The 15,755-nt window shown below is 45.5% G+C and overlaps 1 non-coding gene across 1 annotated transcript; it reads left to right on the forward strand.

Annotated features, from left to right (window-relative positions):
• Window positions 1-251: 251 nt before the first annotated feature.
• On the forward strand, window positions 252-389 carry LOC119924420. The gene has a single exon (XR_005449133.1). It is a non-coding gene; the product is annotated as a small nucleolar RNA SNORA7 (small nucleolar RNA).
• The last annotated feature ends 15,366 nt before the right edge of the window (window positions 390-15,755 follow it).

The following is a 15,755-nucleotide window of genomic DNA, read 5'->3' on the forward strand; positions in this document are numbered from 1 at the left end:
CTTATTGTGTGCAGAGCACTTATTAAGCACTTGGGAGAGTACAGTACAATAAAGTTGGTAAACCCAATCCGTGACCTCAGGGAGCTAGCAGTCTAGAGCAATCAGTCAATCAAGAGATGGTATTCACTGAGCACTTACTGTGCTTTGGAGTACAGTACAGTTCAGTTGGTAAACACCATACCTGCCCTCAAGGATCTCACAGCCTAATGAAGAATATAGACATTAAAATAAATTACAAGTAAGGGTAACAACCCCTCTCAGGGTCGCACCTGGAGAGTTTCCAGGACTCTACCAGTCTCAGCTACAGGAAGGAGAGTCATGCAGAGGCCTACCCATTCTATTCCTAGCTTGGGCAGTGGCCAGTGAGTGGAAGGCAGTCTGCTACAATCAAAACTCACCCATGCTGGGCAGCAGCAGCCTGGGAGAGAGTCGAGGGTGGAGACTCAAGTTTATTACGTGGAAAGAGCCAATGGTAAACCACTTCCTTATTTTTACCAATAAACTCTATGGATACACTACCAGAACGATTGCAGATGGAGAGAGGAGCGTTCTGGGAGAGATGTGTCCATGTCGTCGCTATGGCTCGAAATGACTAGATGGCATAAGACAAGACAAGAGAAGCAACTGAGTATAAGTGTTTGTTCAAATGATTCCATTATGTGATGATATCAAATGTCTGAGAAAGTCCTGGATGAATGATATATTTTCCATCCTCCTTTTGCCCTGGCTAAGGCTTTGCTGTCTAACTGAACTTCTAGACTGTTAGCCCGTTGTTGGATAGGGACTGTATCTGTTGCCGACTTGTACTTCCCAAGCGCTTAGTACAGTGTTGTGCACACAGTAAGCGCTCAATAAATACGATTGAATGACTGAATGAACTGAACCTCTGGCACTTAATATCGTCGCACTTCTGAATCCAAGATGCAGAAAAAATGATTCTGCTGTCCTGTCCAATGGGATTAATTAAGCACTGAATTCCCCAATCTGTTCCCCAGGGAACGCTGGGACAACAGTCTCAGAAAACACCATGAAATAGGCCTAATCATCAACTTCTCAGTCTACCCATTCAGTGAGCTTCAAAGACCAAGGACGGAGCTTGATCCACAGCCTGGAGCAGTGTTATGACCTGGTATTAAGAGAATGGAAGAAAATTTCCTCCATTTCCATGGAATTTCAACCCTTCTGCATCAGAAAGGCTTAAATTCATTTTCAGCTTCCATATCCATTTCCCTTAATCTTCAGTTGGGATCACTGGGCTAGTAGGCAGGGAAGGGACCCATTTACTGGTAAAACAAGGACCCAATCAATAAATCAATGCCATTTTTTATTGAGTGCTTATTTTGTAGCAACCACTGTACTAAGCGCTTGGAAGAGTATAATGCAATAGAGTGGGCAGACCCGTTGCCTGCCCACAAGGATCTTACAGTCTAGAGAAATTAGTCAATCAATCAATGAAATTTATTGAGTGCATACTCTATGCTGACCACTTAATCTATGCAGGGCACTGTACTAAGCACTTGGGAGAGTACAATGCACCAGAGGTTTGCTGTACCTGTTTTCTAAATCTGCAGACAACTGCACATACTGTGGGGTAAGTTTACGTTTGGCTGTTTTCTGAAGCAGAACTATGATTTAGAGGCTGGAAGAAGGAAGGCTAGGCATTGTAGGAAACTTTCTCTGAGAATGCCATGGCTCAGGAAGTCAGTTAATCAGTTAGTAGTATTTAATGAGCACCTACTTTGTGCAGAGTACTGTACTAAGCTCTTGGGAGAGCACAATATAACAATAAACAGTCATATTCCCTGCCCACAACGAGCTTACAGAATGGCGTAGTGTATACAGCACGGGCCTGAGAGTAAGAAGACCGTGGGTTCTAATTCCGGCTCCGCCACATGTCTGCTCAGTGACCCTGGGAAAGTCACTTCAATTCTCTGGGTCTCAGTTTCCTCATCTGTAAAAAGGGGATTAAGACTGTGAGCCCCATGTGGGACAGGGACTATGTCCAACCCAATTTGCTTATATTCACCCCAACGCTTAGTACAGTGCCTGGCACACAGTAAGCGCTTAACAAATACCACAATTGCCATTACTATGATTATTATTAGAGGGGGAGACAGTCACTAAAATAAATAAATAAATTGCAGCTATATACATAAGTGCTGTGGGGCTGGGAGGTGGATGAATAAAGGGAGTAAGTCAAGATGACAAAGAAGGGAGTGGGAGAAGAGGAAAGGAGGGCTGAGTCAGGGAAGGCTTCTTGGAGATGTGCCTTCGATAAGACTTTGAAGGGGGAGAGAGTAATTCTCAGATATGAAGAGGGAGGGCACTCCAGGCCAGAGGCAGGACGTGTGTGAGGGGTCAAAGGGGAGAAAGATGAGATCGAGGTACAATGAGAATGTTAGTACTAGAGGAGCATCAGAGGAAGCACCACTCAGACACAGCATTGAAGGCATAGGCATATGTAAGAAGACATGAAATGTCATCAGTGTTTCATCCAGCCCCGATCATTATCAGTATTATTATTAATACTATTATTATTGTTACTACATTTGTTAAGCACTTACTATGTGTTAGGCACTGTTGTAAGCACTGGGTTAGGTACAAGTCTTTCAGGTTGGATGCAGTCCCTGTCCCACATGGGGCTCAAGGTTTAAGTAGGAGGGGAACAGATAGTTACTCTGCATTTTACATTTAAGGAAACTGAGGCACAGAGAAATTGAATGACTTACCCAGGGTCACACAACAAGCAACTGGCAAAGGCAGGATTAGAACACAAGTCCTCTGACGCCTAGACCTGAACTCTTTCCACTAGGACATGCTGATTCTCACAACTCTGTTTTTTGTCCCTAGTAGTGCAAAATATCTTTCGGGGGAACAGTATTATTGTTGCTTTCCTGAATCTCTTTCCAACAATTGTGTGCTGTTTAAAAGTTTCTCTTTCTCCTCTACATCATTAATTTTATTCATCGTCCCTGTTTAAGCCCTCATTTCCCCTCCCCACCCTCTCCTCCACATCATTTATGTACTTACTCCTTAAACATTTGAAATTCACCCCACCTCTAATCACAGAGCATTTATGTACATATCTGTAACCTCCGCCTTTTCCCCGTCTGAAGTTTATCTTTCTCTCCCCCGCCTCTAGACTGTAAGCTCCCTGTGGGCAGTGTTTCATTTCTACCAACTCTAATATACTCTCCAAAGTTCTTAGTGAAGTGCTCTGCACACAGCAAGAGCTCAATAAATACCATAGATTTATTGACTGATTCCTCTACACTGTAAGCTTCTTGTAGGCAGGGAATTTGCCTATCAACTTTGTTGTACTTTCCCAAGCAACTGGTACAGTTCTCTTTTGACAGTAAGTGCTCGATAAATACCACTGATTGATTTGTGTAGTGCTTCACATTCAGAAGACTCTCCATAATAGCTCTTGTGCTTCAAATTCAGAAAGCTCTCCATACTAACGCTAATATCATTAAGCAAAAACTCCTCATTCTAGAATTCAAAGCTCTCCATCACCTCGCCCCCTTTTACTTCACCTCCCTTCTCTCCTTCAATAGCCCAGCCTGCACCCTCCACTCCTCTGCCGCTAACCTCGTCACTGTACATCGTTCTCGCCTGTCCTGCCGTCGACCCCCAGCCCACGTCCTCCCCCTGGCCTGGAATTCCCTCCCTCCGCACACCCACTAAGCTAGCTCTCTTCCTCCCTTCAAAGGCCTACTGAGAGCTCACCTCCTCCAGGAGGCCTTCCTAGACTGAGCCCCCTTTTTCCTCTCCTCCTCCCCATCCCCCCGCCCTACCTCCTTCCCCTCCCCACAGCACCTGTATATATGTTTGTACAGATTTATTACTCTATTTTACTTGTACATATTTACTATTCTATTCATTTTATTAATGATGTGCATCTAGCTTTATTTTTATTTATTCTGGTGACTTGACATCTGTTCACATGTTTTGTTTTGTTGTCTGTCTCCCCCTTCTAGACTGTGAGCCCCTTGTTGTCTAGGGACCGTCTCTATATGTTGCCGACTTGTACTTCCCAAGTGCTTAGTACAGTGCTCTGAACACAGTAAGCGCTCAATAAACACGATTGAATGAATTGAATTAATTAATTAATCAAGCTATGATTAGAGAAGTAGCGTGGCTCAGTGCAAAGAGCACGGGCTTGGGAGCCAGAGGTCATGGGTTCTAATCCTGGCTCGGCCACTTCTCAGCTGTGTGACTTTGGGCAAGTCACTTAACTTCTCTGGGCCCCAGTTACCTTATCTGTAAAATAGGGATTAAAACTGTGAGCCCCAGGTAGGACAACCTGATCACCTTGTACCCCCCCCGCCCAGCGCTTAGAACAGTGCTTAGCAAATAGTAAGGGCTTAACAAATGCCATTATTATTATTGTTATTATCTATATATCTGTAATTTCATGTATATATATTGATGTCTGTTTACTTCTTTTGGTGTCTGTCTCCCCCCTCTAGACTGTGACTAGTTGTGGACAGGGATTGTCTAGCTTTATTGCTGTATTTGTACTTTCCCAAGCAGTTAACACAGTGCTCTGCACATAGTAAGCGCTCAATAAATTCGACTGAATGCTTGATTAATTGATGATTATCACGATTATTATAGTGAGGGTTGGGAGCCATGCTGAAGGGAGGAATAGATGTTGGCAAGCTCTGGGTAAGAGATACTTTGGTCTACACAGGCATTATCCCAGTTTATTCATTCAATCGTATTTATTGATTGCTTACTGTGTGCAGAGCGCTGTACTAAGAGCTTGGGAAGTACAAGTCGGCAACATCATCATCATCATCAATCGTATTTATTGAGCGCTTACTATGTGCAGAGCACTGTACTAAGCGCTTGGGAAGTACAAATTGGCAACATATAGAGACAGTCCCTACCCAACAGTGGGCTCACAGTCTAGAACTGCAAGAAGCAGAGTGGCTTAGTGGAAAGAGCATTGGCCTGGGAGTCAGAGTACCTGGGTTCTAATTCTGGATCTGCCAATTGCTTGCTGTGTGACCTTGGACAAGTCACTTCATTTCTCGGTGCCTTAGTTTCTTCAATGGTAAAATGGAGATTGAATACCTGTTTTTCCTCCTACTTCAACTGTGAGCCCCACACTCACAGATCAGATTTGTTTAATTAGACTCGCTTAATTAATCAGAATTGCTTAATCAGATCAGACTTGTATCTACTCCAGTTATTAGAACACTGTTTGATCCATAGTAAACACTTAACAAATACCCTTAAAAAAAAGAAAAAGAAAACTATAGAATACACGAGGAAGCCATGCTGTTTGACCCTCTGCGGATTGCCAGAGAAAAGCAGTGTGGCCTGCCCAGGTCTGGGAGGCAGAAGAACCTGCGTTCTAATCCCAGCTCTGCCACCTGGGTGCTGCGTGACCTTGGGCAAGTCACTTCTTTCTGCTTCAGTTACCCCAACTGTAAAATGGAGATTAAGACTGTGAGCCCCATAAGGGATAGACTGCGTCCAACACAATTATCTTGTATATTCCCAGCAATTAGAAGAGTGCCTGCCATGTAGTAAGCACTTAACAAATAGCATTGAAAAAAGTGAATGCGCAGTATTCAGGTTTCTCAGGATGTAGTGAAGGCTGCTTCTCAGGTCTATTTTATTTTGTTATTCTAGATCCAAACAGACACGGGTTGGTACTTACCCAACCCAAGTGTCGCCTGCTATAAGGAAATTACCAGACCTTCCATGTGTTGTGGTTTTCCTAGGAATTCCTTATTGTGTCCCATTCCAGACTCTTCACTGAACCTTTATTTCCTAAGAACTCCTGATTTTATCCCAACTCATTCAGCCCATTCTTTGTATTCAGATACATTTCTTTCACATTAATTCCACATCATGCATACAACGAAATCATGATTCTCCCTCTTTCACAACTAAAGGAGCCAAACTATTATGACTTAGTGGAAAAAAAATAGTCCTGGGAGTCATTGTACCTGGGTTCTTATCACAGCTCTGTCACTTGCCTGCCGTGTTGACCTGGGACATGTCACTTAAACGTTTGGTGCCTACGTTTCCTCAATTGTAAAATGGGGATTCAATATCCATTCTCTTAACTACTTAGACTGTGAGTCCTATGTTGGACATGGACTGTGTCCAACCAGATTAACTTCTATCTACTTCAATGCTTAGAACAGAGCTTGACTCATAAGTGCTTTACAAAAACTGCAATCATCAAAGCCTCAACATTTCCATCCACAGCCAACTCAAACTGAACAAGGTTATCATCCTCAATTTACAGTCAAACTTTTCTCCGATAAGGAACAAACATTCTTCTTATGTTCATCAATGATTTGAGCAAGTCACTTCAGTTTTCTATGCCTCAGTTACCTCAGCTGTAAAATGGGGATTAATACTGTGAGCCCTATTTATGACAGGGACTGTGTCCAACTAATAATATTGTATCTACCCCAGGGCTTAATACAGTATCTGACACATAATAAGCGCTTAACGGATACCATAAAAAATCAGGCAATAATAATAATGATGGCATTTGTTAAGTGATTACTATTTGCGAAGCACTGTTCTAAGAGCTGGGGAGGATGCAAGGTGACCACATTGTTCCAAGTGGGGCTCACCGTCTTAATACACATTTTACAGATGACGTAAATGAGGCACAGAGAAGTTAAGTGACTTGCCCAAGGTCACACCGCAGACACATGGGGGAGCCGGGATTAGAATCCATGATCTCTGACTTCCAAGCCCATACTCTTTCCGCCGAGCAACGCTGCTTCTCAGAACAACACAGTGGAAAATTGCCCTTTCCTTCTCATGTTTCACTGTCAAAGTCCCCACAGGATACCTGAAATATCTCTGGGGATAAAAAGGTCAACGTCCCCACCATGAAGGAATTCATCCTCCTGGGGTTCTCGGAGGTCCGGGAGCTGCAGCTGGCCCACGCTGTGCTGTTCCTCCTGGTCTACATTGCCGCCTTGACTGGGAATCTCCTCATCGTTGCTGTCACGACCCTCAACCAGAGACTCCACAGTATTCCTTCCTCAGGCACCTGCCATCCTCGATCTCTGTTACATCTCCACCACTGTCCCCAAATTCATAGTCAACTCCCTGACTAACCGTAGAGAAATCTCTTTCCAGGGCTGTGTTCTCCAAGTGTTTTTCTTGATATCTTTGACATCTACTGAAATAGCCTTGCTCATGGTGATGTCCTTCGACCGCTACTTGGCCATATGCCTCCCCTTGAGCTATGAGGTCGTCATGAGACGAGGGGCCTGTGGGAAGATGACAGCTTCTTCCCGGTTCAGTGGGAGTCTTTCTGGACTTATGCAAACAGCTGTGACCTTCTCTCTACCCTTCTGTATGTCCAATGAGATCCACCAGTTCTTCTGTGATATCCCCCAGCTCCTGAGGTTCTCTCGCTCTGAGTGGATCATGGCGGAAATGGGCATTTCAGCCCTCATTTTATGTCTTGCCTTCTGTTTTGTCTCAATGATCATGTCTTACGTTTGCATCTTCTCAGCTGCGCTGAGGATGCGGTCCTCAGAAGGCCAGACAAAAGGCCACCTGTGTGCCCCACCTCGTCATCGTGGCTTTCTTCTTCTCCACCAGTTCCTTTGCTTATCTGAAACCACCCTCTGACTCTCCCTCATTTCAAGACCTGCTGGTGTCCGTGTTCTACACTGTGGTGCCCCCCACGCAGAAACCTCTCATCTACAGCCCGAGGAACAAGGACATGAAGGCTGCCCTGGATAAGATCCTGGGAAGGAAGATGTTCACCTAGAATGGAATGTGGTTTTACTTTCAATAGCTGTTTTCTCATTTATCATACCGTGTCTCACTGACCTGTGAATGGGGGTGAGGGAAGAATGTCACAGTATAATTGAAATAAAACTCAAGTGGGCTTACATATATACATTCATTCACACAGAAGCAGATGACATGATCTAGTGGTTAGAACACAGGCCTGGAAGTCAGAGAACCTGGGTTTTAATCCTGGATCCGCCATGTATCTGCTCTGTGACCTTAGGCATGTCACTTGACGTCTGTGCTCCTTAGTTACTTCATCTATAAAATTGAGATTAAGACACGAGCCCCTTGTAGGACATGGAGCGTTCCCAACTTAATTATCTTGTATCTACCCCATCACTTAGTCCAGTGCTCTGCACACAGTAAGCATTCAATTAATGCAACTGAATGATTAATTGATGGAATGATTGATGGATATAAGTGCTATGGGCCTGGGGTAGGGTGAATATCAAGATGTTAAAGGTTACAGATGCAGTGATTTTGCTCAGGCTGAATGAAAGGATCATTAATGGTATTTACTAGGCGCTTACTGTATGAAGGGGCTGTGTATACTATGTGCACTATGTGTACTAAATGCTTGGAAGAGTCCAATATAACAGAGTTGATAGACACGTTCCCTGCCCACAGAGAGCTTACAGTCTATCTCTCCCATCTCTGTTTCCTCATCTCATTTTCTTTCCTTCTCTCTGCCTCTGGCTTGTCTCCCTCTTCTCCACCTCCTTCCCCTGTCTCTCAGTCTTTCTGTTTCCCCTAACCCTCTCTGTCTCTGTCTCTCTCTTTTTTGCCTCCTCCTGCCTCTCTCCCACTTTCTATGTCTGTCTCTCCCCATCTCGCAGTCTGTCTCAACCTCTAAGAGGGACGCTCCCTATCAAAGGATGCCCCTATTAGGGGCCTCTCTCTAAATTCCTGGAGCGATGCACCAAGGACATGGATATGCCCTCTGCCATTCTAGGTCAGGCCCTCCTCAAGGCCTTACTGGGAGGCTTGCTCCATTGCACTTTCAGTCAGTCTGTCAGTCAATCATATTTATTGAGTAATTACTGTGCGCAGAGCACTGTACTAAGCCCTTGAGAGAGTACAATATAACAATAATCGTGGGCTTAGGAGTCATAGGAAGTGGGTTCTAATTCACTAATTCATTCATTCATTCAATCGTATTTATTGAGCGCTTTCTGTGTGCAGAGAGAACTATACTAAGCGTTTGGGAAGTACAAATCGGCAACATATAGAGACAGTCCCTATGCAACAATGGGCTCACAGTCCAGAAGGGGGAGGCAAATAACAAAACAAAACAGGTAAACAAGAAAACAAGCAAACAGGTATCAATACCATCAGAATAAATGGAATTATAGCTATATACACATCATTAATAAAATAAATAGAGTAATAAATATGTACTATTATACACAAATGCTGTGGGGAGGGGAAGGGGTTAGGGCGGGGGAGAGATGAGGAGGGGAGGAAGAGAAAGAGAGGAAAAGGGGGCGCTCAGTCTGGGAAGGCCTCCCGGAGGAGGTGAGCTCTGAGTAAGGCTTCTAATCCTAGTTCTTCCCCTTGTCTGCTGTGTGACCTTGTGCAAGCCACTTAACTTCTCTGTGCCTATTACCTTATCTGAAAAATGGGGATTAAAATTGTGAACCGCACATGGGACAACCAGATTACTATGTATCTACCTCAACGCTTAGAACAGTGCTTGGCACATAGTAAGCACTTAATAAATGCCATCATTATTTTATTATTATTAAAAGTTATTGAGTCACCATTTTGTAGATGAGGGAACTGAGATGCACAGAAGTAAAGCAATGTGCCGAAGTTCATACAGCAGACAAGTGGCAGGGCTGGGATTTGAAACCTGGTCCTATGAATCTGAAGAGATTCTGCCTCCCCTCTATATGCCCCTAGAGGTTGGGCAAACCCATTTAGACGTTCAACTGTTTGGAGCCCAAGAGCTTGGTCCAGGGGAGGTATTGCAGTTGCTTCCTGCTCTGCCCTTCTACTATTCCAGAAAAGTCATGGATGAGAATGTTTAAAGGAAAAAAAATTAAAAAATCGGATGTGCAGATCTTTCAGGTGGAAAGAATAGGGAGCTGGAGCTGGAGGACATGAAGTCATCATGTTGGAATTAATGGTCATAAATCGTCTTCCCCCAGATTTCTTCATCCTGATCAAGTACTGGAGAGTGGTGGCTCCCATAGATAGAAGAGGAAAACACTGTTAGTTTTAGCCTGGAAGTTCTAGGCTGTAACCTCCCTCTCTAGACTGAAAGTTCGCTGTGGGCAGAGAATGTGTCTACCAACTCAGTTACATTGTACCTTTCCAACAATTTAGCACAGTACTCTGCACACAGTAAATGCTCAATAAATGCCACTGATTGATGGGTTCATTGATTGAGAAAAAAAGGAAAAGAGGAGGAGGTGAAGTACGTTTCCCAAAGTCAGACAGGAGATAAATGCTGGAGCAAGGATTAGAACCCAGGACCTCTGATTCCCAGGGCCAGGCTCTTTTCACTAGGCCATGATGGGACTCAATAATAGAAGTCCTTATACTAGGAGATATTTTAATAAAGATTAAACAGTAGTTTAATGTCATTCATTGTTAAGGAATATAGCACAAAATGGTATTTCATTTTCTTATTCCATAGCTTCTGGAACAAATTCTAATTTATAACGTGTAATTCTATGAGAAAATATATTCACTTTGATATTTACCCAGGCACCACACCATTTATGTACATATCCGTATACTCTATTACTTTTTCTATCTGTAATGTATTTCAATTTCTATCTCCCCCTGTTTATCATAAACGCCCTATGAGCAGTTATTGCACCTACTAATTTTGTAATATAGTACTTTCTCAACCACATAGTACAGCGATCTGTACATAGTAACCATGATGGTTCGAATAATTTTATTTGGCACATTTCTTTGGTGAGACAAAGATGAGAAATGAAATGGGAGAAGTGATGTGTACAGGCTGTGGCTAATGGAAGGCAAAACGACCTAGGAAAAGAGAGTTGGAATGGAATTACATAGCTGTAATTTATTTATTTAAATTAATGTCTGTCTCCCCCTCTACACTTTAACACGTTGTGGGCAGGGAATGTGTTTGCTACACTGTTATATCATACTCTCTCAGGGGCTTAGTACAGTGCTCTGTACACCATGAGTTCTCTGTAAATACTACTGGTTGACTGATTGATTGGATGAGGGAGGTGGGAAGAGGGTAGAGCTGGAAGGGACAGGATCAGAGTCCCTGAGTGTGGACTGATTCAGGATTGATGTGCCCATCCCGCTCAACTAGGGCTCTCCTAGAGATTCAGGATGGACGTGTTAGGATCTTTCTCTTTCTCTATATGCCTGCGGGAGGCGCTGCCCTCAGCCTCCTCCTTGGGACAGAGATTGGTGCAATGCTTGATCGAACTCATGCCCTCGTGATCAATCAAGGACGGGAGGTTGGAAGCCGAAGGGAAGGGAGGAACGTGAAGGATTTGGTAGCCAATCAGGGAAATCACCTCAGGAGAAACAATACCCTCTGAGGGACTCCAGTGGAGTTTTGTGTTCGTGGGGAGGGGCTGCATTTGAACCCTCGCCTTAGACTGCCCACCTCCCCGAGCCTAGCCCTGGAGGGTGTCTCCTGATTGTTCCCCGTTTAAGGATTCCCCTTCTGCTCCAGGAGCCGCCCTCTGGTGTTCCTGTCAGGGCTTAGCAGGATCACGAAGGCTTTGGTCCCAAAGATGCAGCTGAGGAGCCCGGTGCCAGAGGCTACGATGGAGAAGACTTCCACGGTCACCATGTCCTTGCCCTTGGTGCTCAGGTAGGTGGGCAGGAAGGAGACCCAGATGCTGCAGAACACCACCCTGCTGAACGTAATGAACCTGGCCTCGCTGAAGCTGTCTGGCAGCTTCCTGGCCAGGAAGGCCATCGTGAGGATGACCAGGGCCAGGAACCCCATATGGCCCAGGATGCAATAGAAGGCGGCAGAGGAGCCCTCGTTGCACTGGATGATGATGACCCTGGCTTTGGACGCCACGTCCACGTCGGGGAACGGGACGGGGAGGGAGGTCCCCAACCAGACCGTGCAGATGCCTACTTGCCTAAGAGAGCTGACACAGACGATGGAAGAATGCGCCCTGGGCCCAGCCAGGTCATCATTCTGCTCCCCGGCCCGGTAGCCTTGAAATCCCGAATCACGGTGACTGCCTTAGCCAACACAGCGGTAATGGCCACGGTGAAGGTGCCTCTGAAGGCCGTCTGTCGTAGGAGGCAGGTGGCCGGGTCGAGGCAGCTAACAAAGGTCAAGGAGGACATGAAGCAGAGCAGGAGGTCAGTGACGAGCGTGTAACTGGGGCTGCGATTGTTAACTTTCACTATGGGAGTGTCCTGGTGGTGTATAAAGACCCCCAAAACCTGGGCGGTGAGGAGAGAGAAACAGAAGGCCAAGGACACCAAGAACCATTCCCAAAGGTTCCTCGTGGGAAAGGAAGACTACGGTTTTTGGGTTACTCTGCTGTCTTTGAAAATTTGGAAATTCAACTTCGGGGCACTTCAATCAATCAATCAATCGTATTTATTGAGCGCTTACTATGTGCAGAGCACTGTACTAAGCGCTTGGGAAGTACAAAGTGGCAACATATAGAGACAGTTCCTACCCAACAGTGGGCTCACAGTCTAAAAGGGGGAGACAGAGAACAAAACCAAACATACTAACAAAATAAAATAAATAGGATAGATATGTACAAGTAAAATGAATAAATAAATAAATAGAGTAATAAATATGTACAACCATATATACATATATACAGATGCTGTGGGGAAGGGAAGGAGGTAAGATGGGGGGATGGAGGGGGGGACGTTGGGGAGAGTAAGGAAGGGGCTCAGTCTGGGAAGGCCTCCTGGAGGAGGTGAGCTCTCAGTAGGGCCTTGAAGGGAGGAAGAGAGCAAGCTTGGCGGATGGGCAGAGGGAGGGCATTCCAGGCCCGGGGGATGACGTGGGCCGGGGGTCGATGGCGGGACAGGCGAGAAAGAGGTACGGTGAGGAGATTAGCAGCGGAGGAGCGGAGGGTGCGGGCTGGGCAGTAGAAGGAGAGAAGGGAGGTGAGGTAGGAGGGGGCGAGGTGATGGAGAGCCTTGAAGCCCAGGGTGAGGAGTTTCTGCCTGATGCACAGGTTGATTGGTAGCCACTGGAGATTTTTGAGGAGGGGAGTAATATGCTCAGAGCGTTTCTGGACAAAGATAATCCGGGCAGCAGCATGAAGTATGGATTGAAGTGGAGAGAGACACGAGGATGGGAGATCAGAGAGAAGGCTGGTGCAGTAGTCCAGACGGGATAGGATGAGAGCTTGAATGAGCAGGGTAGCAGTTTGGATGGAGAGGAGAGGGCGGATCTTGGCAATGTTGCGGAGCTGAGACCGGCAGGTTTTGGTCAAGGCTTGGATGTGAGGGGTGAATGAGAGAGCGGAGTCGAGGATGACACCAAGGTTGCGGGCTTGTGAGACGGGAAGGATGGTGGTGCCGTCAACAGAGATGGGAAAGTCAGGAAGAGGACAAGGTTTGGGAGGGAAGACAAGGAGTTCAGTCTTCGAATGCACTTGACACATTGATCCATATCTGAAAGAAATGAATAGGATTTCCCTCCTAACCTGGGACCATATGTGAATTTCTGGTCCCTGGGAGTAGGAGGTTCACAGTAAAGTTCACAAAGTTGCAAAGGAAGGCAAAGAAAAGAAACCAGGAGATTAAGATGAATGGAGAAGCTGCTTTCAAAGGACTGGGATATGTCTACCAACTCTGTTGTGTGATACTCTTCCAAGTGCTTAGTATATATTGTTCTGCATGCAGTAATCACCCAGTTAATACCATTGATTGACTGGTTCAGTCTGCCCAGTTACATTTGTACTTGGAGTTTTATGATGTATTCACCTCCACGCTGCTCAGCCTTGCAGTCCATATCATTAATTTATTTTAATGTCTATCTCTCCCTCTAGACTGTAAGATCCCTGAGGGCAGGGAACGTACCTACCAACTATTATATTGTACTTTCCCAGCCACTCAGTGCAGTGATCGGCACACAGTAAGCACTCAGTTAATATGATTGATTGATTGATTGATTGAGGGCCGGGAATGTGTCTTACAACTCTGCTGGCTTGTACCCTTCCAAGTGCTTAGAACAGTACTTCACCCAAGGTACGTGCTCGATTAATACCACTGATTGATTGATTAATGACAGGGGAATGATGAAAGCCGCCCAAATTGCAAAGGCTGTGGACCGGGCACAGAATCCAGTCCCGATGAGACAATAGGGCATAGAATAAGCTAGGGGATTCGACTGTCCCACATCCCGCCTCCAGCCTGGCCCAGTGGATGGAGCTGGGGTCTAGGAGTCAGAAGGACCAGGATTATAATCCTAGCTCTGCCAGATGTCTGTTGTATGACCTTGGGCAAATCAGTTCACTTCTCTTTGCCTCAGTTACCTCGTTTGTAAAATGGGGATGAAGCCTGTAAGCCTCATTTGGGGCAGAATGGTGTAGTGGATAGGGCACGGGCCTGGGAGTAAGAACGTCATGGGTTCTAATCGCGGCTCTGTCACATGTCTGCTGTTTGAACTTGGGCAGGTCACTTCACTTCTCTGTGCCTCAGTTATCTCATCCATAAAATACTACTAATAATGATGGCACAGGGGCACAAAGTCTTAATCACCATTTTACAGATGAGGTAACTGAGGCACAGAGAAGTTAAACGACTTGCCCAAAGTCACACAGCTGGCAATTGGCGGAGCTGGGGTTTGAACCCATGACCTCTGACTCCAAAGCCCTTGCTCTTTCCACTGAGCCACGCTGCTTCTCTATGGGGATTGAGACTGCAAACGTCATGTGGGACAGGGACTGTTTTCACCCAATTGGCTTGTATTCACCTTAGCACTTAATACAGTGCTTGGCATATAGTAAGCACTTAAAAATGTTACAGTTATCATCATTATTATTGCATAGACTGTGTCCAACCGGATTAGTTTGTATCTGCCCTAGCGCTTAGTACAGTACCTAGCACATAGTAAGCACTCAACAGAAACCACAAAAGCGTCCAAGTATCTTGGTGCCTCTGTCAAAGACTTCGGCATGGGTAATAATAATTGGGGTATTTGTTAAGTGCTTACTATGTGCCCAGCACTGTAATAAGCACTGGAGTAGATAGAAGATCATCTGGTCCCAAATGGGGCTCACAGTCTATGTAGGAGGGAGACCTGCTATTGTATCCACATTTTTCAGATGAAGGAACTGAGGCACAGAGAAGTGAATTGACTTGCCCTAAATTACACAGCTGACAGCTGAGCAGGGATTAGAACCCACGACCTCTGACTCCCAAGCCCATTCTCTTTCCACTGAGCCACGCTGCTTCCCTAGACACCTAGGAAAGGCTTAACAAACATCACAGTTTTTGTTCTTATTATCATTATTATTTCTCGCTCTCAGAAAGCTCTCCCGGAATGTCCTGCCCGGCTCACTGCTGTTTGACCGGGAAGCACGATATTCTGTGGACTCCTACCCATCTGTTTGCAGTTCTCTCCCTCGGCACTGGGAACGCAGACGTAGCAGCAGGCGGCTTTCCCTTCCCGAGCTGTTTCCCTGAATCCTGGCCGGCAGGTCTCACTACACACGGAGTGGAGGTTCTGTGTGAGGACGGGGAGAGGGGAAGACTGGCATCAATATAAAAGAATATTAATTTTAATATATAACTCATGAATATGTACTTAAATGCTGTACGACAAATATCAAATGCTCAAAGGGCACAAATCCAAGTACATAGACGACATAGAAGGAAGACGGGGCTGGGGGAAAATTGGGGTTAATCAGGGAAGGTTTCTTGGAGGAGATTCCACTTTAATAAGGCTCTGAACGTGGGGAGAGTGGTGATCTGGCATTTATGGAAGAGGAGGGAGTTCCAGGCCAGAGGGAGGGCATGGGGTA

The sequence above is a fragment of the Tachyglossus aculeatus genome, unplaced genomic scaffold (assembly GCF_015852505.1).
Source record: "Tachyglossus aculeatus isolate mTacAcu1 unplaced genomic scaffold, mTacAcu1.pri scaffold_99_arrow_ctg1, whole genome shotgun sequence".
Taxonomy (NCBI): domain Eukaryota; kingdom Metazoa; phylum Chordata; class Mammalia; order Monotremata; family Tachyglossidae; genus Tachyglossus; species Tachyglossus aculeatus.